Source organism: Sapajus apella, unplaced genomic scaffold, assembly GCF_009761245.1.
Source record: "Sapajus apella isolate SASKATOON/1434 unplaced genomic scaffold, GSC_monkey_1.0 scaffold113, whole genome shotgun sequence".
NCBI classification, from domain to species: Eukaryota; Metazoa; Chordata; class Mammalia; order Primates; family Cebidae; genus Sapajus; species Sapajus apella.
Genome location: NW_022437053.1, coordinates 2,545,527 through 2,566,593, shown reverse-complemented (window position 1 = coordinate 2,566,593; position 21,067 = coordinate 2,545,527). Strand labels below are relative to the sequence as shown.

The following is a 21,067-nucleotide window of genomic DNA, read 5'->3' as shown; positions in this document are numbered from 1 at the left end:
AAAAAAAAAAAAAAAAAAAAGAAAAAAAAAAAAAAGAAAAAAAGAAAAGAAAAGAAAAAAAGTAGTATGTTATTCTGGAAGAGTTCCTGGAACAGAAAATGGACGTTAAATTTAAAAAAGAAAAAATAAATCTGGTAAATATGTGGATATGTGCATATCGCTCAATAAGAATGTGTATTATTGGTGCGTTAATTATGAAAAATGCTCCCTGCTAATATAAGAGGTTACCAATAACAGAAACTCTGTGTTAGGTATATATTAACTCTCTGGATTGACTATGCAACTGTTCTTTAAATCCAGAGCTAATGCAAAACAGAAAGTTTTTTTTTTCTCTCTTTTTAAAAATTCTCTGCCAAGCTTGAAAAACAGAACATTATCAATATTGTTGATGTCTCAAGTGTTCATCTCCCCAATTCCACAGTCTTTTTTACCCCCATGAAGGTTACAATTATTTTCAATTTACTTTCTGTCATTCCCTACTTTTTTCTATATTATTTTTATGGCTAAGTTTGTATTTCTAAATAATATATTGTTCAGTTTTTATTGTCTTCCAATTTAGATAAAGGTGTTCCAGTTATCTATAGTTCTCTTCAAATAATGAGAAGCCATCAGGTGAATCCACATTGTTATGCATCCTACAAAATATCTGACCAGTTCTTTTATGAAAAATAACTGAATACTGGGAAACTGTTGTACATCAGACAGGACCTGATATCACAGATACTCCAAGACGGTACCCAATGATCCCCACCTGTTGACTAACACGACCTTGTATTGTAATAATCTCCTTGTGAGTTTGGGCACAAAATATGATTTGCTTTGATACAACAGAATAATACAAGGAGATGGGATATCACATGGGTGATGATGTTACATCAAAGTGTGATTTCTTTTTGCTAGCAAGCTCCCTGCCTTGATGGCTTTGATGTCTCATTCTGCCATGAGGCAGAAGCCAACATGGGAAGGAACTGAATGCAGCCTCTGCTCAACAGCAAGGAACTGAGGCTCTTGGACCAACAGCCTGCCCTAGAGTTTGCAATTTACACTTCAAAATAATCCAAGCCCCCTTTCAAATAACAGTCTGTCACTTACAAGGTAGTGTGAACATCTTATAATAACAGAATAATCCTAATTATTTTCTCTTATCCCTTGTAGCATTGCAGTCATTAATTTCACTTACATGGTAGAATACACACATGTCTCTCTCTCTCTCTCTCTCTCTCTATATATATATATATATATATATATATATTTAAATAATATTATTTATTTATTTATGATACATACTTAAGCATACTTAAATACATTGGTACCACTATCGTTTTTAACAGATTGTGTTTTGTTAGATCAATTAAGAATATGAAAAATAAAAGTTTTTATTGTCTAAGTTAACCACTAAAAAATGTTTTAAAAAATGTATGGCTGAGATGCTAAGAAAGGAGAGAAGATAAATTCATATAAAAGGCTCATCTAAAAGAACAAAAGGTAGAAAATGAGTGAAATACAAAAAAAATAGGAATAAGGCAAATAAACAACTAGAAGATAGTGACAAACTTGGTAGATTTTTAATCCAAGTCTATCAATAATGATCTTGAATGTCAATGTTCTAAATGCACTAATGAAAAGACTGAGTGAATCGAAGACCCAAATATATGTTGTCTATATGAAGTCTGCTTTAAATATGAAGACCTATATGACCTAAAAGTGAGTGGGTACAATAAATATGATTACAAAAACCAAAGGAAGCAGGTGTACCTATATTAGTTTCCAAAGTCAAATATACATGGGTAATTTCATTTGTTTACTAAGAGAGCAAATCATTTAGGTACAAATAATCTACCAGTAAAAAACTTCTGCAGGTAACAATTAGTACAATTATAATTTAAAAGGGGACATATGATAAAAAGAATGAATTTATGTAACATGTTACAATCTGAGACACAAAAATATCATGAGGAAATGCAGACACAGGCATGTGAACATGTGTATGTCCAAGGAGAAAGGTCTCTCCTGGATCATTACCCTATCCTTCCATGGTCTGCCCTTCCTGCTCCCGCCTCCTCATGTACGACTCATCCCAGCAGTCCTTCCAATTCACTGTCCTTTTCTTATGGCCTGGCCTGTGCCACGGACACACTTTCCTCTTCCCTTTCCCTCCCCTGTCTTCTGGACTCACTACTCCTCACTCTCTAAAATCACCTCCAATGTTCCTCCTCCTGGAGGCCTCCCTTGCCCACCCCATCCCAGGCCTGAAACTTGTCCTCTGGGCTCCCAGGGTCAGCCCTTCCACCTACAGTTTAGTTTTTGTTAAGTTTTCTCAATGCCCACTGAACTGAAATACCAGAGAAGAGGGAAACTTAGTCTATGTTGTTCTCCTATGAGACCCACACATAATAGAGCAACACAAAGATTCTGCTTTATATTGAATTCCTCAAATAAATTAATTAATCTCTCTAATTCCTCACCTATATTCTTGTCTACTTCCCAATCAATTTCAACTCTCTTTCCATGAAAAGGATTTGAACTTGAAGATAAAGCTGTTTTTGTTGTTGTTGTGGTGGTGGTGGTGGTTGTTATTTTTCTCCCTTCTGTTCTCAGGACAGAATCTGAATCCTAGTTCCCCTTATGCTCTTCTCCAACCTCCCCAACCTCAATCCACTGCAGAGCCCTTCATGGACCAGGTTGCTTCTACCTCATCAGCTTGCTCCTCTTCTGTCCTTTCCACAGTTTTGCCCTCTTAGACCAAGAAAAATCTTGTTCACCAAGAGTTAGCTCTATTAATATGGGTCCTTGGGTAAATATTTCCAAATCTTTACTAGTGACTACATTTCACCAATTCTTAACTTCTCTTTAATGTTACAAATGCCAGGTACCCTGTCTGCCTTCCTTACTGTGCTGGACTCACATTTGTCACCACTCACCTTCACATGGGCAAGTAGAACCACTTAACTGGGGAAGAATAATGTATGAGTAATTCCAGGAAAAGTGAAACAACTAATAGAGATTAGACATGGCTTGCCACATGTAAAATTAGAAAAAAATACTGGATGAATTACATGTGAAAATGAATTTCAGACACTGCACCTCCATCAGTGAAGGGCAGTGAGAAATACGAAAAATGGTCTGAGACCTACTATTAAGTTAGAATACTGCTTTAGGAGTTTCCAGGCTATGCTATAGCATAAATTTTGGAAGACACACTGAGTTGGGAAGAGGGAACTTAGAGTCTGGAGAATAAAGTGGCTGAATTTTGTCAAGCCATTTTCCACATCTAATGGTAAAGATGGGAGAGAGTCCAGCACTTTGGGAGGCCAACATGGGTGGATTACCTGAGGTCAGGAGTTTGAGACCAGCCTGGCCAATGTGGTGAAACACTGCCTCTACTAAAAATACAAAAATTAGCCAGGCATGGTGACACATGCCTGTAATCCCAGCTGCTTGGGAGGCTGGGGCAGGAGAATTGCTTGAGCCCAGGAGACAGGGATTGCAGTGAGCCAAGATAGCCACTGCACTCCAGACTGGCCAACAGAGTGACACACCATCTCAAAAAAAAAAAAAAAAAAAGATGGGAGAAAGCCAGCATCCATACTGACAGGGCTGTGATGTCATTACTCCATAAAAACCTGGTGAACAGAACTACAGGAACAGCACATAAACAAAAGGCAAAGGCACAACCAAGTAACTTGTATGAAGTTGGCTATTTCATCTTATTCCTGAATGGAAAACAACAGGTTGTTCATGACAGTGATCTTGCACCAAGCTTGAGGATGAAGGGATGGCCTGGTTTTAGAAATAAAGCAAATGATGTGTTTAAGTAGATGAACTACTGCATATGAACACTAACCTGCCTTTTCTATGTTATCCTGTTAGTTGTGGCTGATAAACTCATGACATTATGAAATAACTAAAGTAGAAGCAAGGTATGGTGGTCACATCTATAATCCCAGGACTTTGGGGGAGTACCACTTGCATTCAGGAATTCAAGACCAGTGTGGGAAACAAGGTAAGACCCCATCTCTACAAAACATCAAAAATTAGTTAGGTGTCATAGTGTGCATCTGTAGTCCGAGCTAGTCAGAAGCCTGAGGCAGCAGGAGTACTGGGAGGTTGAGCCTGCAGTGAACTGTGATCATGCCACTGAACTCAGCCTGGATAACAGAATGAGACCCTGTCTCAAGAAACAAAAAACAAACAAGAAACAAAAAGAGTAAAACTTTCTACATAAAAGGGCAGAACAAAATTATCACCAAAAGAAGAAGAAACCAATGAAACTTTTTATCTCTATTTGTTTCCCTAGAAATTCTTTTTTTTTTTATTTTTTATTTTACTTTAAGTTCTAGGGTAGATATGTAGATCTTGCAGAATTGTCACATAGTATACACATGCCATGGTGGTTTGCTGCCTCCATTCCCCCATCACCTACATTAGGTATTTCTCCTAATGTTATTCTTCCCCAATCTCCCCACCCACTTCTATGCCTCCGCTAGCCCCCATTTGAGAAACATTTCTCCTCTCTTCTTCACTACATAAACGCCACTGTCTATCACTACATAAACACCACTGTCTGTCTAGTTTGCATGAAATATAGGGCTGTTCTTTATATGAAGTGAAATTAAGTCAAATGATGACACACTGTAATAAAGTAAATAAGTACTTCTTTTTACTAAAATTGGTCACTGAAATTATCTGTGTAGACTGTTAAAACTCAAAGACTGACTGCTGTTAATACCTGAGAAAATAAATGTCTATCTACCAATTTGGAAGAAAAGTACCCATAAAATAGCATTCTTCTTGCTCTGAGGGTTGCTCACATCTAGAATATCCTTATCAAATGATCCTAATCCTCCCACATACATATAAACTGAACTTTTCAAAAACAGCTCAACTCTTTTCAACTTCTATACATGTGGATATTTGTCTGACATAATTCTTATGATTTCATGAGATGAAACACAGGTAAAATACAATGCCAAATATTTTTTTCCTGAAATTTCTCCCATTGAGGCAAACTCATCTTGCCAATAATTGACCCCATATTATCATCATCTGTACCAATCAAAACCACTGGTGATGCCGCATTTCTGATGGGATTCCTATGCTACTCTCTGTGAGATTATCTTTCCAACCTCCTGACATCCCTTCTGCAGGTTTTGATGATGATGCTATCACCTGAAGATGTCAAGTGAGGTTTTTAGACCAAGTTTATGTCACTGTACATGAGGACAACCTCATTAGGACTCTCTTATGGCCAATAGTGTCAGATTCAAGATGGCTCTCTGAGAAAAGACATGACTGTGTGCACTAGAGCATGAATGGAATATGCTAGCTTTCTCTGTGGCTGCCCACTTCTCAGTGTTGAATCATCATGGCTGTGTTCCTGTCTGTTTTAAGTGTAAAGAAGTTTTTAAAAATGCATTAAGGAGGGCCGGGCGCGGTGGCCCACGCCTGTAATCCCAGCACTTTGGGAGGCTGAGGCGGTTGGATCACGAGGTCAAGAGATCAAGACCATCCTGGTCAACATAGTGAAACCCCGTCTCTACTAAAAATACAAAAAATCAGCTGGGCATGGTGGCGCATGCCTGTAATCCCAGCTACTCAGGAGGCTGAGGCAGGAGAATTGCCTGAACCCAGGAGGTGGAGGTTGCGGTGAGCCGAGATCGCGCCATTGCACTCCAGCCTGGGCAGCAAGAGCGAAACTCCGTCTCAAAAAAAAAAAAAAAAAAAAAAAAAAAATTCATTAAGGAGGAAGATACAATTATAAAGAGCTACTGGAAGCTTTCCTTGAAGTGTTAAATTTTAAAGACTTATTGAGTACACATGGCTCAAGGATGGGAACAACAGACACCCACGCCGAGTTAAGCAGGGATGATAGGAGGAGGGTGATGGTCAAAAAACTAATCTACCTGTTAAGTATTATGCTGATACCTTGGTGATGAAATCATTTGCACAACACACCCCAGTGACATGCAATTTCTTCAGGTAGCAAACTGCACATGTATTCCTGAAATCAAAATAAAAGCTGAAGAAAAATAAAGACTTAGAAAAAGCTTTATATTGATAATTCCTGCCTTAATTTTAGAAATAGGAGTAATGGTCTTTGTAAGCTTCATTCTAAACTCACTTTCCCAACATATAATATTTGTGTGTATCTCCATATCCTCATTTCCATTTATGTTTTAAATCATGAGGCTGATGAACTTACAAGTCACCTCATTATAAGCTACTGCGGATGTGGATGCATTGTGGTCCTCATAAAACCTTTTGCTATGCTCCCTTTGCTATGCTCCTTTTGCTATGCTACTTTGTTCAACTCTACTTTTAGGTACTTGGATGTAGGAATTGGTTTTCCCATTTCCTTTTGAATATATTGAGTAAAGAAGAAACTCATAGTTCATGATTCAGAATCATGACTAAAAATTCACCCACAGTTTTAGGCTCCAGGAAGAACCCTAACTTCTAATCAGGCTAGGGTGTGCAGTGTGTTGGGGACTTGCCTCATGATGTGATGTAAGAGTTTGGCTTGTTTGCAATTATATATTTTTGAAAACTGCTATGGCCAGGCCCATCTGTGTGAAATCTGGTGGTTTAGTATACTGTGGGAAATCATATCTTCCATGCTTTTGGAGGTTTGTTTGGGGACTTGGTGCACTACACTGTGTCATGTAACATCGTGGCAGTACAGCTTTGTGTCAATTGGCTTTTTTCTGTTAAGTCTGAGCTCTCAGACCTGATTTTTTTTTATTTGCCAGTTTGAGGGGCCACTCCTTGTCCAGATCTCTTGTGCCTCATTTATGGCCTGCCACTCTGGTCTTTTCTTTGGTGATCTGTAGTTTGGTAAGGTAGACTATTCCAGTATACATGTCAATAGATTTTAATATGCATACCAAAGTGAAGAAAAAAGGAGATTTCCCAAGTCATTTAAGTATTAATGTGTCTCCATTTAAAATAAATAAAATTATTCTCCATGTGTTAAGATTTGGAACACAAATGAGGCTCTTAATGTCTCAGAGAGAAAGTAGATGAGTGTGGAAAAGTTAAGGGTTACCATATGGTCAAATAACAGCACCAAAATAACTGTTATTTTGATCTCAGACACGAGAAGTATGGTCCAGGTCAGCTGTATCTCTCACTCCAGACTCTAAGTGTGAACTAGTTTTCTCACTGAAGCTTTTGGTTTCATGTGGAGAATATACTATATGATTGCAGACTTTAAAAGGAATCATGCTGATTTTGTGGAGCTCTATGGATTGCAGTATGCATTCATACGACTTTGTAGGCTTTTAAAGTATGTTTCCTGGACACCACCCTGGTGCTGCTCATCAGATTGCTGTAGTCTGTGAAGCGGGAGCTGCTGGTGGCAGGCTGGGGACAGTCCTCCCTGCAGTGGGATTCTTTCTTTAGCCAGCACATATGCATAATCCTCATTCAGCCCATGTCCATCTCTTAGATCATGGCATGGAGGGTTGAACATATGTTTTATATGGCTTGCCTTTTTGTTTTTTCTATCTAGTTTTCTCCACCTGTATACAACATATATGTATTAGTCTGTTTTCAAACAGCTATAAAGACATATCTGAGACTAGGTAACTTATAAAGAAAAGTAACGGACTCACAGTTCCACATGGCTGGGAATGCCTCCAGAAACTTGCAATCATGGTGGAAGGGGAAACAGGCCCATCTTACATGGCAGCAGATGAGTAAGGGAGGGAGGGAAGGAGGGAATGAGACAGAGAGAAAGAGAGAGACACAGTGGGGGGTAGGGGAAGAAGTCAGAGAGCCCACAAGCAAGAGTGTGTCGGCAAAGGGAAAACTACCATTTATAAAACCATCAGATCTCTTGAGAATTCACTATCATGAGAACAGCATGGAGGAACCGCCTCCATAATCCAATCACTTCCCACCAGGTCTCTACCTGAACACCTGATGATTACAATTCAAGATGAGACTTGGGTAAGGACACAAAGCCTAATCATATCAACATATTACTTCACCTGCCAAAAACCTTGTGTCTTTGTAAGCAGGGACTGCCCTAAATTAGCATATTTATAAACTTTTTTATTTTTGTAGCCAGCTCACCTGTGACCATGATGATATCGACTTTGTGGCTTTTGGGTTTGGCAAGGGACAATATAATCCTATGATATTAATGTCAACAGGCTACAGGGTTCCAAGTAATTCATGATTCACTCTGTAGGGTGAAAATAACAATTTTCAGTTTTCTCAAAGACTTGAAGGTGTATCTGCCTTTTGAGCATGTAAAACAAGAAATACTTGTACATAGAAAACACCCTCCTGAATGCAGAAATACAGTTTATATTTCCTGTCACTGACATTTTTTAAAATTTTACTTTAGGTAAAGGGGATATCACCACTGATCCTACAGAAATACAAACTATCGCCAGAGATTACTACAAACAGCTCTATGCACATAAACCAGTAAACCAGGAAGAAATGGATAAATTCCTGGACACTGGTACTCTACCAAGTCTAAACCAGGAGGAAGTTGAAACACTGAATAGACACTTTTTAATATTGGATTCTGATATCCTGCAGTCATGGCTTTCAATAAGTTTTTAGTGGATCCTGCAGATTCACTTCAAAATAAAGTCCGAAACTGTGGCTTTCTGGAATATGTGAGGCACGAGCACCTATCTTTGAAGATGTGGTTACTAACACTCAAATTGGTGAGTGGGGAGTGTGCAGTCTGATGGCAATGATGAAAGATGACTAGAGACCCTGCAGCTCAATGTTGTCTTCCTGAAGCAGGTGCACCTGTGTTCAGAATGGTGGGATGCTCTTTCCTCCCTACACATCCATTCAGTTTCTGTACATGAGGTTATTGCCTATGGTTTGTTTTTTTTTGTGCCAAAATAACATCTACACATTTTACGATTTGAAACAACTTTAGATATACAGAAATATTCATAGATAGTACAGAGAGTTTTATACATCTTTCAGATATCTGGAATGTTAACATCTAATATAACCATAGTATCATTAGGAAAACAAAGAAGTTGTATGTGGTACAAAAATTTTAACTGAAGTACAGATTTCTAACATATTTTACTAGGCTTTGCAGTAATGTCCTCCTTTGGTTCTAGGATCCAATCCAGGATGCCACGTTACATTTACTATCTGGTGTATTAATTATTAGTTGCTGCATTACCACATACTTAGTGCCTCAAAACCACACACATTACTCACAGTTTCTCTGGGCTGGGAATCCAGATTAGATGATGGCCAGGGCTGGGCTCTCAAGTGAAGGTTCAATTGGAAAAGGATCCCCTTCCAAGTTCATGTGTTTGTTGCTAGGATTCACTGGTGCACACAATCAAACCTTTTAACAAATTAATACCAATCTATTACCAATAGTTCAAAAAAATTAAAAATGACAAAGTGGAGAAGACAGCACTTCCCAATTCATTTTATGAGACAAATTTACCCTGATTGCAAATAGAAATTTACTAAGGATATTTGAAGAATAGAATATTATAAATTGATGTGTATTATGAATACAGATATTAAAATCTTTAAAAACAGCAAAACAAATCAGTAACATGTAAAAAGAATTATACAGTATCACCAAGGATGTTTACATCAGTAACACAAATTTGGTTCAACATACAAAAGAAATTAGTATTCATGCACTATATTATTAAAATAAAGGACAAAATCCACATGATCATCTCAAAAATGAAGAATAAACACTTGCTTAATGCAAAATCAACTTACGATAAAAACATATAGCAAGTTAGACGTAGACAGGAACTTTCTTCACCTTAAAGACAATCACAAATAATTCACATATCATAATTTACTTGAGAGTTGTCCACTCTTGCCACTTTTATTTTTAACATTTTACTAGAGGGTGTAATTAGGAAAAATAGGCTAGAAAAATAAATATGAAGAATCTGAATTGGAAAGAAAGTCAACTATGCAAATGACATCGTCTTGGGTATGGAAAATTCTAAGAGTTCTAACAAAATATAATTAGAAATAAAAAATGGGGCCGGGCGCGGTGGCTCACGCCTGTAATCCCAGCACTTTGGGAGGCCGAGGCGGGTGGATCACGAGGTCAAGAGATCAAGACCATCCTGGTCAACACGGTGAAACCCCGTCTCTACTAAAACTGTATAACTCATTGAACAAAAATAATTAAATTCTAAATAAATGAAAAGACATTGTATATTCAGTGATTGAAAGGCTTAATATTGCCAAGATGGCACTATTTTCCAAATGGATCCACAGACTTATTGCAGTCCCCAACAAAATTCTAGATCAATTTTTTTGCCTAAATTTGCATGTTGATTATAAAATTGATATGTAAATGAAATAGATCCAGTACAAAGAAATTAATCTTGACAAAGAACAACAAAGTCTGCATAGTAAATGCACACTTTATGATTGTAAAACAATTACAAGGCAACAGTAATAAAATGTTAGTGGTACAGGCTGGATGCAGTGGTTTGTGCTTGTAATCACAGCTACTTAGGAGGCTGAAGCGGGAGGATTGTTTGAGGTTACGAGTTTGAGACCAGCCTGTGCAATACAGCGAGATCCTTTTCTACAAAAAAGTTTTTGGCAGGTGCAGTGGCTTACGCCTGTAATCCCAACACTTTGGGAGGCTGAGGAGGCCAGATCACCTGAGGTCAGGAGTTTGATACCAGCCCGACCAACATGGTGAAACACCATCTCTACTAAAAATACAAAATTAGCTGGGTGTGGTGGTGCACGCCTGTAATCCCAGCTACTTGGGAGGCTGAGGCATGAGAATCGCTTGAACCCAGCAGGTGGAGGTTGCAGTGAGCGGATGTCACACCACTGCACTCCAGCCTGGGTGACAGTGAAACTCTGTCTCAAAAACCAAAAAGTTTTAAAAAAAAATTAGCCAGGTGGCTGGACACGGTGGTTCACGCCCATAATCCCAGCACTTTGGAAGGCTGAGGTGGGCAGGCGGATCATGAGGTTAGGAGACTGAGATCATCCTGGCCAATATGGTGAAACCCCATCTCTATAAAAACTAGCTGAGTGTGGTGGAGCATGCCTGTAATCCCAACTACTTGGGAAACTGAGGCACAAGAATCACTTGAACCCAGGAGACAAAGGTGCAATGAGCCGAGATTGTGCCACTGGACTTCAACCTGGCTACAGAGCGAGAGATCCTGTCTCAAAAAAAAAAAAAAATTACCCAGGCTTGGTGGCATACACTTGTAGTTCCTCATACTCAGGAAGCTGATGTGGGAGGATCTCTTGAGTCCAGGAGTTGGAAGCTGCAGTGAGGCATGATCATGCCACTGCACTCTTGCCTGGGTAAGAGAGTAAGACCTTCTTTCAAAACAAAAAGAAAAAAGTAAAAGAAAAAAAATGAGGTTTGTGGCACTAGTATAAAGATAGACATATACATCAATACAATAAAATTGAGTGTCCAAAAATTAACACCTTCATGATCAACTGATTTTCAAGTTTGCCAAGTCATTTCAATGAGACAAAAATAAATATTTTTAAACAAATGTTGCTGGGACAAGTAAATATGTACATGCAAGTTGAACTCCTCTCTCATACCATATACATGATTGACTCAAATTAATTATATATTTTAATGTAAGTGCTAGATGGGCCAAAACCATAGAAGATAACATAGAAACCTATTTTCATGACATTAGATTATTAAACAATGTTTTCTAAGGTGTGACACATAATGTATAAGTGACAGAATAAAAAATAGATATATTGGTCTTCATCAAAATTAAAATCTTCCGTGATTCAAAGTATATCATCAAAAAGTAAAAAGACAAAGCAATGAAAAAGAGAAAATCTTTCCCAGACACATAAAGATCTATTATTCAGTATATATAAAAATATGTTTTAACTCAATAATAAAAAGTCAAATATCTAAATCAAAAATGGCTAATTACTTAAATGTACATGTCTCCAAAATGCTATAATTATATCCAAGAAAGACATGAAGATTTGCTCAACTCCTTTGTTATTAGGGTAATGAATATTTAAACAATGATGGAGTTATATTTCACCAATATAAAATGTGTATTGTTAAGTGAAAAAAGCAAGTTGGAAAAGGCAAAGTACTGTGTAATTGCATTTACAGAACACTCTGGAAAACACAAATGTATAAAGGTAGTAAAAAGATTGGTGGTTACAAGGGGCTTGGGAGAGAGGAAGGGTGAATATGAATTACAGGGGTTTTCTATGGGGCAGTGTAATTATTCTGTGTAACATTATAGTGATGAATGCATAATAGATAAAATATGAATACATTGTAACCCATAAATATTCACGATTATTATATGTGAATTAAAATAACTATGCAAATGTTTTATCAATAATCTGACAATACAAAATTTAGTTAATTGTAGATACGTGATGGAAAGAGGCAAATGTGACGGAAAGAATGATGTTAAAATATCTGTTACACAATGAGAACACATGGACACAGGAAGGGGAGCACTACACACTGGGGTCTGTTGGGGGAAAACAGGGGAGGGACAGAAGAGGGTGGGAGTTGAGGAGAGATAGCATGGGGAGAAAAGCCAGATATAGGTGAAGGGGAGGAAGGCAGCAAATCACACTGCCATGTGTGTACCTATGCAACTATCTTGTATGTTCTTCAAATGTACCCCAAAACCTAAAATGCAATAAAAAAAAAGAGAGAACAAAAATATGTTACAGTCTTAGAAAATCATTAGATTTGTATGAGAACATCAAAGAACATGGAGGAGGACATCCAGACACAAATGGGTAAACATGCTAATGTCCACTGAGAAACGTCTGTAGACGCAGCCCATCGCCCACCGCTCACCTCCTCATGCCAGAACCTCAGGCCTCTTATTGGCCTTCCTGTGCATCTGGCCTCAGACTAGTTCTCTGAGCACCTTTGAGAACCCTTCATCAGCACTTGCTGCTGGGCTGCTTTCTGCCTCCCGTATGTGGGTGAGGCACCTATGAAAACGAGCATGAGTGAGCCACACTGAATATTCTGACCACCTATACCTGCAAATGACTGAAGGGACAGAAACCTGTACCTAGGGTGAGGTGGGAGGTCTGCACAACAGAGGCATGAAAAAGCATGTAAGGTCCCTGAGCAGGCCCATCATCTGGCCTGGGGATCCTCTCTGTCCCTCTCAATCCTCCCTCCTCCTGAGACCCGATCCTCCTGCTAATACCCAAGGATCTCCCAGTGGGCAGGGGCCATTCTCATTCATTCAGTCTTCCTGAGAAGTGTACTTCATGGACTGTGTAACATTTCAAAAAAGAAACGGAGGCTTTCCATTCTTCCCCCCAGAAGCAGCTCTTCTACCTATAGTTTAGAATTTCTAAATGATAGCAGTCCACAGGGAGCAGCCCTCCCTTCCCTGTCCAGTCCCCCCATCGTTGGCCCTTCCTTCCTGTTCTTGCCTCCTCATGTAGTTTTCATCCCAGTGGTCCTTCCAATCTACCGCCCTCCTCTCATGCCCTGGCCTGTGCTGTGGACACACTGTTTCCTCTTCTCTTTCCCTCCCCTTCTTCCTGGACTCACTGCTCCTCACTTTCCAGCATCTCCTCAAATGTTCCTCCTCCTGGAGGCCTCCCTTGTCCATCCCATTCCAGGCCTGATGCCTGTCCCCTTAGTTCCCAAGGGCAGCTCTTCTACCTACAGTTTAATTTTGGTTACATTTTCTGAATCTCCTTTGAACCAAAGCATCAGAAAATATGAAGACTTGTCTGTGCTGTACTCCTGTGACCCCCATGCATATAGTGGTTTAACAGTAATACAAAAGGTTCTGATCATCTAAAAGTCATATGCACAAAAAGCTTTTTATTTATTTATTTATTTTAAAAAAACTATTTTCTATTTTTCTTTTTTTTTTTTTTTTTTTTTTTTTGAGACGGAGTTTCGCTCTTGTTACCCAGGCTGGAGTGCTATGGCGCAATCTCGGCTCACGGCAACCTCCGCCTCCTGGGTTCAGGCAATTCTCCTGCCTCAGCCTCCTGTGTAGCTGGGATTACAGGCACGCGCCACCATGCCCAGCTAATGTTTTGTATTTTTAGCAGAGACGGGGTTTCACCATGTTGACCAGGATGGTCTCGAACTCTTGATCTTGTGATCCACCCGCCTCGGCCTCCCAAAGTGCTGGGATTACAGGCGTGAGCCACCGCGCCCGGCCTACAAAAAGCTTTTTAAAAATATTTATAGCTGATAAAATAAAATAAACATGTTTCAACTCCCTTTCTACCATACCATTTCTACCATATATTCTAATATATTTTATCCTCTATAAAATTATATGCTGCCTAACATATATGTACACATCTTCTGAGTGGTGTTTTAAAATTGAAAACTAAAGATGCTTTTAATATTCACTTATCAAAGAGTAGGAAAATAATACATACCTACATTATAAGCCATCTGTACAGAGATATGTCATGAATACTTTTAGAAGAACTGCTTGGAATGAATCAGAAAGTCCAGCCAATGTTTCTAACTTTGGGGTAAGAGAAAAACAAACATGCATATTAACAAAATGCCTATCCAGAAAAATGGTCTCTCAATGTTCTGTCTATAAAAATTAATAATTTTTAACATTTCCAAACCAGAACAAACTAAATTATATAGTAGTAACAGTCACATCTCTTTTTCCTCATATTTTCAGCATATTTTGTCTTGTGGTTCCCAGAAAAATCTCTGTTCTCTTCTTTTCAACTAGAGAACTTTTCTGGAAAATGATAAAATAGAGAATGTGTTACATCTGTCTTTCCTAATAAAAGTGATATTCCCCTTTAATTTAATAAAGAGTAATGAATGAAAGGGTGAAAATAATTGCAAAGATATGCTGAAAAATGATTATAAATGCATTGTTAAAGGTAGGATGAAAGGCACAATACAAAATACATAATACAAAAACATATGTTTGGTTGTAGATGATGCCAAAATAATAAATCTATACACAAATGTTAAAAGCCTTTGAATGCCAAAACAAAAAACAAGACGAAATTATAACAAGCAAGGTTTGTAGTCATTGTGTCATTGGTCAGCAAGCAGAATGACTGCTGAACTAACTCGATCTTTGTACAAAAGAACTGGATTCTCCAATGGGCCCCAGAGGGAGGATTGGTAGCTGCTAGCCAGGCAGACCCAAAAAAGAGGCTCTGAACTCAGCAGTGCCTGCTGTGTTCCGTGCTTGATGGGACAGTCTCGAGGAAGTGACCACAGTCACCGGGCAGTCTGTACTTGTGCAAGAGGCACGCAGGGATGTCTATGCAGGCTCCTGAGCTGCTCCCTGTTGCTGCTGGAGCACAAAGTTCCCCAGGCTTTGTACAGCAGAGAAAGAAAATGAGGGGGCATGAGTAAACTCCAGATAACAAAATACAACATATGTGGAAAGGTAACTTTGTAGACTATGGTTCAAAATGTCCATTGAGAAGGAAGATAGAGATGGTAAAGAGTTACTTCAAGGTTTTCACTTGAGTGAAATTCCCTGAAGACAGAAAAATCTGTATCTCAGAAATGTATACCCTAATCTTAGACATATGAGCAATACAATCAGCTGCACTGCAAATATAATTCTTCCATTACAATTATATATTTATATTTTCCTTCTTTTCCATTTCTGTTAGTCTATTCTCACATTGCTATAAAAAATGCTTGAGATCATGCAATTTATAAAGGAAAGAGGTTTAAATGTCTCATAATTCTGTAGGCTGCACAGGAAGCATGATGCTGGTATTTCCTTAGCTTCCGGGTAGGCTTCAAAACACAATCACGACTGAAGGTGGAGGAGGAACAGGCACAACACACAGTCCGAGCAGGCACGAGAGAGAGGCTGGGAACTGCCACACACCTTTAAACAACAAGATCTCATGTTGTTGTTATTATGTATGTACTCTACTTACCTGTACCATAATGATATGTATTCTGTGGCTTTTGGACTTGGCAAGTTCAATATAAATCCATAAGTTAAGTGTCAACAGAGTGTACGGTCCCAAAGAATTCATGATTGTGTCTGCAGAAGAAAAAGATTAATTAACGAAGGTGTTTCTCAAAGGCTTGAAGGTACATTTTTCTTTTAAAACCTGACACAAGAACAGACAACCAAACACCATATGTTGTCACTTATAGGCAGGTGTTGACCAATTAGAACACATGGACACAGGGAGGGGAGCATCAAGCACTGCTGTCATTAGTGGGGGACTAGGGGAGGGACAACTGTGTGGGGAGGGTGGGGAGGGATAACGAGGGGAGAAATATCAGATATAGGTGATGGGGGGATGAAGACAGCAAACCACCTTGCCATGTATGTACCTATGCAATAATCCTGCATGGTCTGCACATGTACCCCAGAACCTAAATTACAATAATAAAAGGAATCCCTGTACCAAGAAGATACCCTTGAATGCAGAATTGTGATATACATTCCCTATCACTTATATGTCTTAATATTGTGATAGCTTCTAATGTTTGAAAGCCATGTCTTTCAAAAAGTCTTTAGTGGATCCAGCAGACACACTGCCAGTATCTGAAAATGGGGCTTAATGAGGCATGGGAGGCACAGGCTACCATCTTTTTTTTCCCCATTTATTTATTTTATTGCATTTTAGGTTTTGGGGTACATGTGAAGAACATGCAAGATTGTTGCATAGGTACACATGATGGGGAGGAAGGCAGCAAATCACACTGCCACCATATTTAAAGAAGTAGTTAGTGACACAAAATGGTGACTTTGTAATGGGGAGTTTTACAGGAAGGGAGAAAATTGACGGGAGTCCCTAGGGACTGTGGGAGTTCTCTTGAAGTAGGTGTGTCTGGGTTTGGAACGGTGGATAGCAGACAAATTGCTTTGCCATTCTCTCCTGACATCTCTGTTCATCCTCTGTCAAAGGTTTTAGTTGTTGTTGTTTCTTTTGTGTTTGTTTTTTGGCACAAACAAGTACTTTTAAAACATGTTTTTATTTTGAAATAATTTTAGATGTATAGAAAAATGCAGCCAGGCACAGTGGCTCACACTGTAATCCCAGCACTTTGGGAGGCCGAGGTGGGTGAATTACTTGAGGTCAGGAGTTCGAGACTAGCCTGACCAACATGGTGTAACCCCATCTCTACCAAAAATACAAAATTAGCCAGATGTGGTGGTGCACATCTATAATCCCAGCTACACAGGAGGCTGAAACAGGAGAATTACTTGAACCTGGGAGGCAGAGGTTGCAGTGAGCCAAGATTGTGCCATTGCAATCCATCCTGAGCAAGAAGAGAGAAACTCTGTTGCAAAAAAAAAGAAATGCACTTTAAATAAAACACACATATAAATTAATAGATTCCCTATTTACCCTGACATGATTAATATATTGCATACCTGTATCAAAATATCTCATGTAACCAATAAATATATATACTATGTACCCCCCAAAAATTAAACATCTAAAGTTTAAAAAGTAAATGCATAAAACAAAATATATCATGCTACCACTATTTGTAAGAATGCAGGAATAGCAATATTAACATCAGAGACAACAGATTTTGAAGCAAGGAAGACTATCAATGATACCCAAGTGCTCCCCAGTTCTTGGCATCCCTTGTCTGGAGAAGGAAGGCCACATCACTGCATCACCTGAGCTTGTGCAGGAGCCACCCAGGGATGTTTGTGAAGGTTCCCATCTCCATAAGCTGTGTACAGTGAAAAATAAAGTCCTTAAGGCTCCAGAAAGCAAGAAAAGTAAAAGGACATACCAAATAATACTGAGAAGGTACTTAAAAAAAAATGATGCCGTAAGTGATGATGGGAAGATTGACTTAAGACTCACAAAACAATGGAGACAGCAGTGAAATACCAATTTCTAATGTTCTAAACATACCTGTTTATTCAAAGTTAAGCTGGGAGCTGGGCATGGTGGCTCATACCAGTAATTCTCAGCACTTTGGGAAGCCAAAATAGGAGACACGCTTAAGCCCAGGAGCTCAAGATCAGCCTGGCCAACACAGTGAGACCTCATCTGTACAATATTTTTTAAAAAATTAGCCGGGAGTGGTGCCACACACCTGTAGTGCGAGCACTTGGAAGGCTGAGATGGGACAATCGCTTGAGCCCACAAAGTCAAGGCTGCATTAAGCCATGATCATGCCACTGCACTCCAGCCTGTGAAACAAAGTGAGACCCTGTCTCAAAACAAAACAAAAAGTTAAGCTGGGCATAACTGTTATAGGTAGAAAGCATAAAGATTTTTAACTTTTCTCATGAATTGTTTCAGGATAGCCAGGTGGTTCAGAGAAAAAGCAATGGAATAAAACTTCTTGAGTTCAATGAAGTCTCTTACTAAGACAGTGTGGTATTTGCACAAAGAGAAATGAATGAAGAAAGAAAAGAGAGCTCAAAACAAATGAATGCATATGTAAGTAAATAATTTATAAGAACGATCAATGGGGAAAAGATGGATTTTTCTATAAATATTCTAAGAAATTGAATATACATTGCTGCTAAATAAAAATCTGTTTTTTGAGCTCACATTACTATTACTCAAAATATCAATTCCAGGTGTATCACAGATATAAATATAAAAGTAATTTAATATAATCTTTAGAATCTAATTTAAGACAATAATTTCACAATATGGGGCAGGGTATTACTTCTGAAACTAGACTTAGAACACATCTTCCATGTAGGAGAAAAAACATATTCTAATATCCGGTGAGCAAGGACTCCGGAGACAGATTGAATCAGACCCAGGACCTTCTATTAATATTTCTTTGCTATCTGGGAGCTATGGCTCACACCTGTAATCCCACTTTGGGAAGCCAAGGTGGGCAGATTATCTGAGGTCAGGAGTTCTCAACCCACCGGGCCAACATAGAGAAACCTTGTCCCTACTTAAAAAAAAAACAAGGCCGGATGTGGTGGCTCACACCTGTAATCCCAGCACTTTGGGAGGCCGAGACATGCAGATCACGAGGTCAAGAGATCGAGACCATCCTGGCCAACATGGTGAAACCCTGTCTCTACTAAAAATACAAAAATTAGTCAGGCATGGTGGTACACGCCTGTAGTTGCAGCTACTCAGGAGGCTGAGATGGAAGAATTGCTTGAAGCTGGGAGGCGGAGGTTACAGTGAGCCAAGATTGCGCCACTGCACTCCAGCCTGGTGACAGGGCAAATCTCAGTCTCAAAAACAAACAAACAAAAATTAGCCTGGCATGGTGGTGGACACTTGTAATCCCAGCTACTCAGGAGGCTGAGGCAGGAAAATCACTTGAACACAGTGGGTGGAGGTTGCAGTGAGCAGAGGTTGTGCCACTGCACTCCAGCTGGGGCAACAAGAGTGAAACTCTGTCTCAAAAAAAAAAAAAATTCTTTCTTGTAGGGCTTCAGCTCAGATTCAGATTGGAATATGAGAGTGGTAATAGTTCCTACCTCTTGAGAGGTTGAGAGGATTGAATGAACTAATGGGTTGAGAGGCTTGAATGAACTAATGATACATAAGGCCTATAGGCTAACAGAAGGTCCAAGACAACTACTAGTTCAATATTTGTTAATACTGACAGCTTTGTCTAAGTATTGCAAGGTGCATAATTTGCGTCAATTGTAATATGGATCCTAACTTTATATATTACAGTGAAGAATAAAACCATTGATGAATTATGACACAAATCATTTTCATCTCTTAGAATTTTTATTTTGTAATTATTGAACAAAATCAACTTATGTAAATGTGGATATTTGCCTGTCTCACTCCTATAATTATATAATATAAAAAAATTAAGCAAATACATTAACAAAGCTATTCCTAAAATTTCTCCCATTCAGATCAAACTCATCTGAAACACTTTTCAAGTCCTTATCCTAGAGTTTCCCTCAAATTATGATCCTCTGTCATCATGAGAAGTTTGCCATGCTACATTTCTTCAGAGTCCTCTTTGTGAGATCCTCTTTCCAATCTACTGACGCTCCCTCTGCAAGTATTTCTGTTGATGATATCAAAAGAAGATGGCAATGGAAGGATTTTTTTTTTTGAGATGGGGTGTTGATCTGCCATCCAGGCTGGAGTGCAGTGGCACAATCACGGCTCACTGCATCATCGACCTCCCAGGCCTAAACAATCCTCCAGCCTCCCAAGTAGCTGAGATTACAGGAGCACACCACCACACCCGGTTATTATTTATTTATTTATATTTTTGTAGAGACAAGGTCTCACTATGTTGCCTAGGCTGGTCTCGAACTCCTGGCTCAAGTGGTCCTGTCACCTTGGTCTTTCAAAGTGCTAGGATTACATGCATGCACCACCGCACCTGGCCAGAAGGATTTTTGACCAAGTTAATGAAAGTGCATATGAGGACAATCACACTGTGGCTGCCTTCTGACAACAGTGTTTTTACAATATCAATTTTAAGATGCACCTCTGTTTGAAAGATGTGAAAAATGCATGGCAGCGTTAATGAAATACATTTTGTCTGTGACTGCCCATTTCTTTTTTTTTTTTTTTTTTTTTTTGAGACGGAGTTTCGCTCTTGTTGCCCAGGCTGGAGTGCAATGGCATGATCTCGGCTCACTGCAACCTCCGCCTCCTGGGTTCAGGCAATTCTCCTGCCTCAGCCTCCTGAGTAGCTGGGATTACAGGCATGTGCCACCATACCCAGCTGATTTTTTGTATTTTTAGTAGAGACGGGGTTTCACTATGTTGACCAGGATGGTCTTGATCTCTTGACCTCGTGATCCACCCGCCTCGGCCTCCCAAAGTGCTGGGATTACAGGCGTGAGCCACTGCGCTCGGCCATGGTGGCTTATCTGCTGTAGTCTGGTTTGTTACTGAAGAAAGATAATTCAATATAATTTAATATTAGACCAACTCCATGTATTTTATATTTAGCCACGAATAGTAAGAGTTATTAGTGGAGCAGTGAAGTTCTTATTTTATATGTTGTGCATTCGTACAAATTTGTTACCTCAGGATCAAATTTGAATCAGATTTAACTTCCTTGTACTGGAAACAGGATATATTCACCCTTGATGCAGTTCCCAGTTCTCTGCCTCCTTCTAGTTCCTCAAAGTGGCTAACCCACATGTCTACCTAATAAAACTGCCTCCTG

General features: G+C 39.1%; 1 long non-coding RNA gene across 1 annotated transcript in view; it reads right to left on the bottom strand.

The window, feature by feature from the left end:
- Positions 1-14,618, bottom strand: part of LOC116537736 — a 196,714-nt gene extending 182,096 nt beyond the window's left edge. Inside the window, exons 1-2 of the long non-coding RNA XR_004263296.1 lie at positions 14,389-14,618; positions 9,205-9,337 (exon numbers count right to left, since the gene is read on the bottom strand). This is a non-coding gene — a long non-coding RNA (uncharacterized LOC116537736). The remainder of the gene's footprint in view (positions 1-9,204; positions 9,338-14,388) is intronic.
- Positions 14,619-21,067: the final 6,449 nt, after the last annotated feature.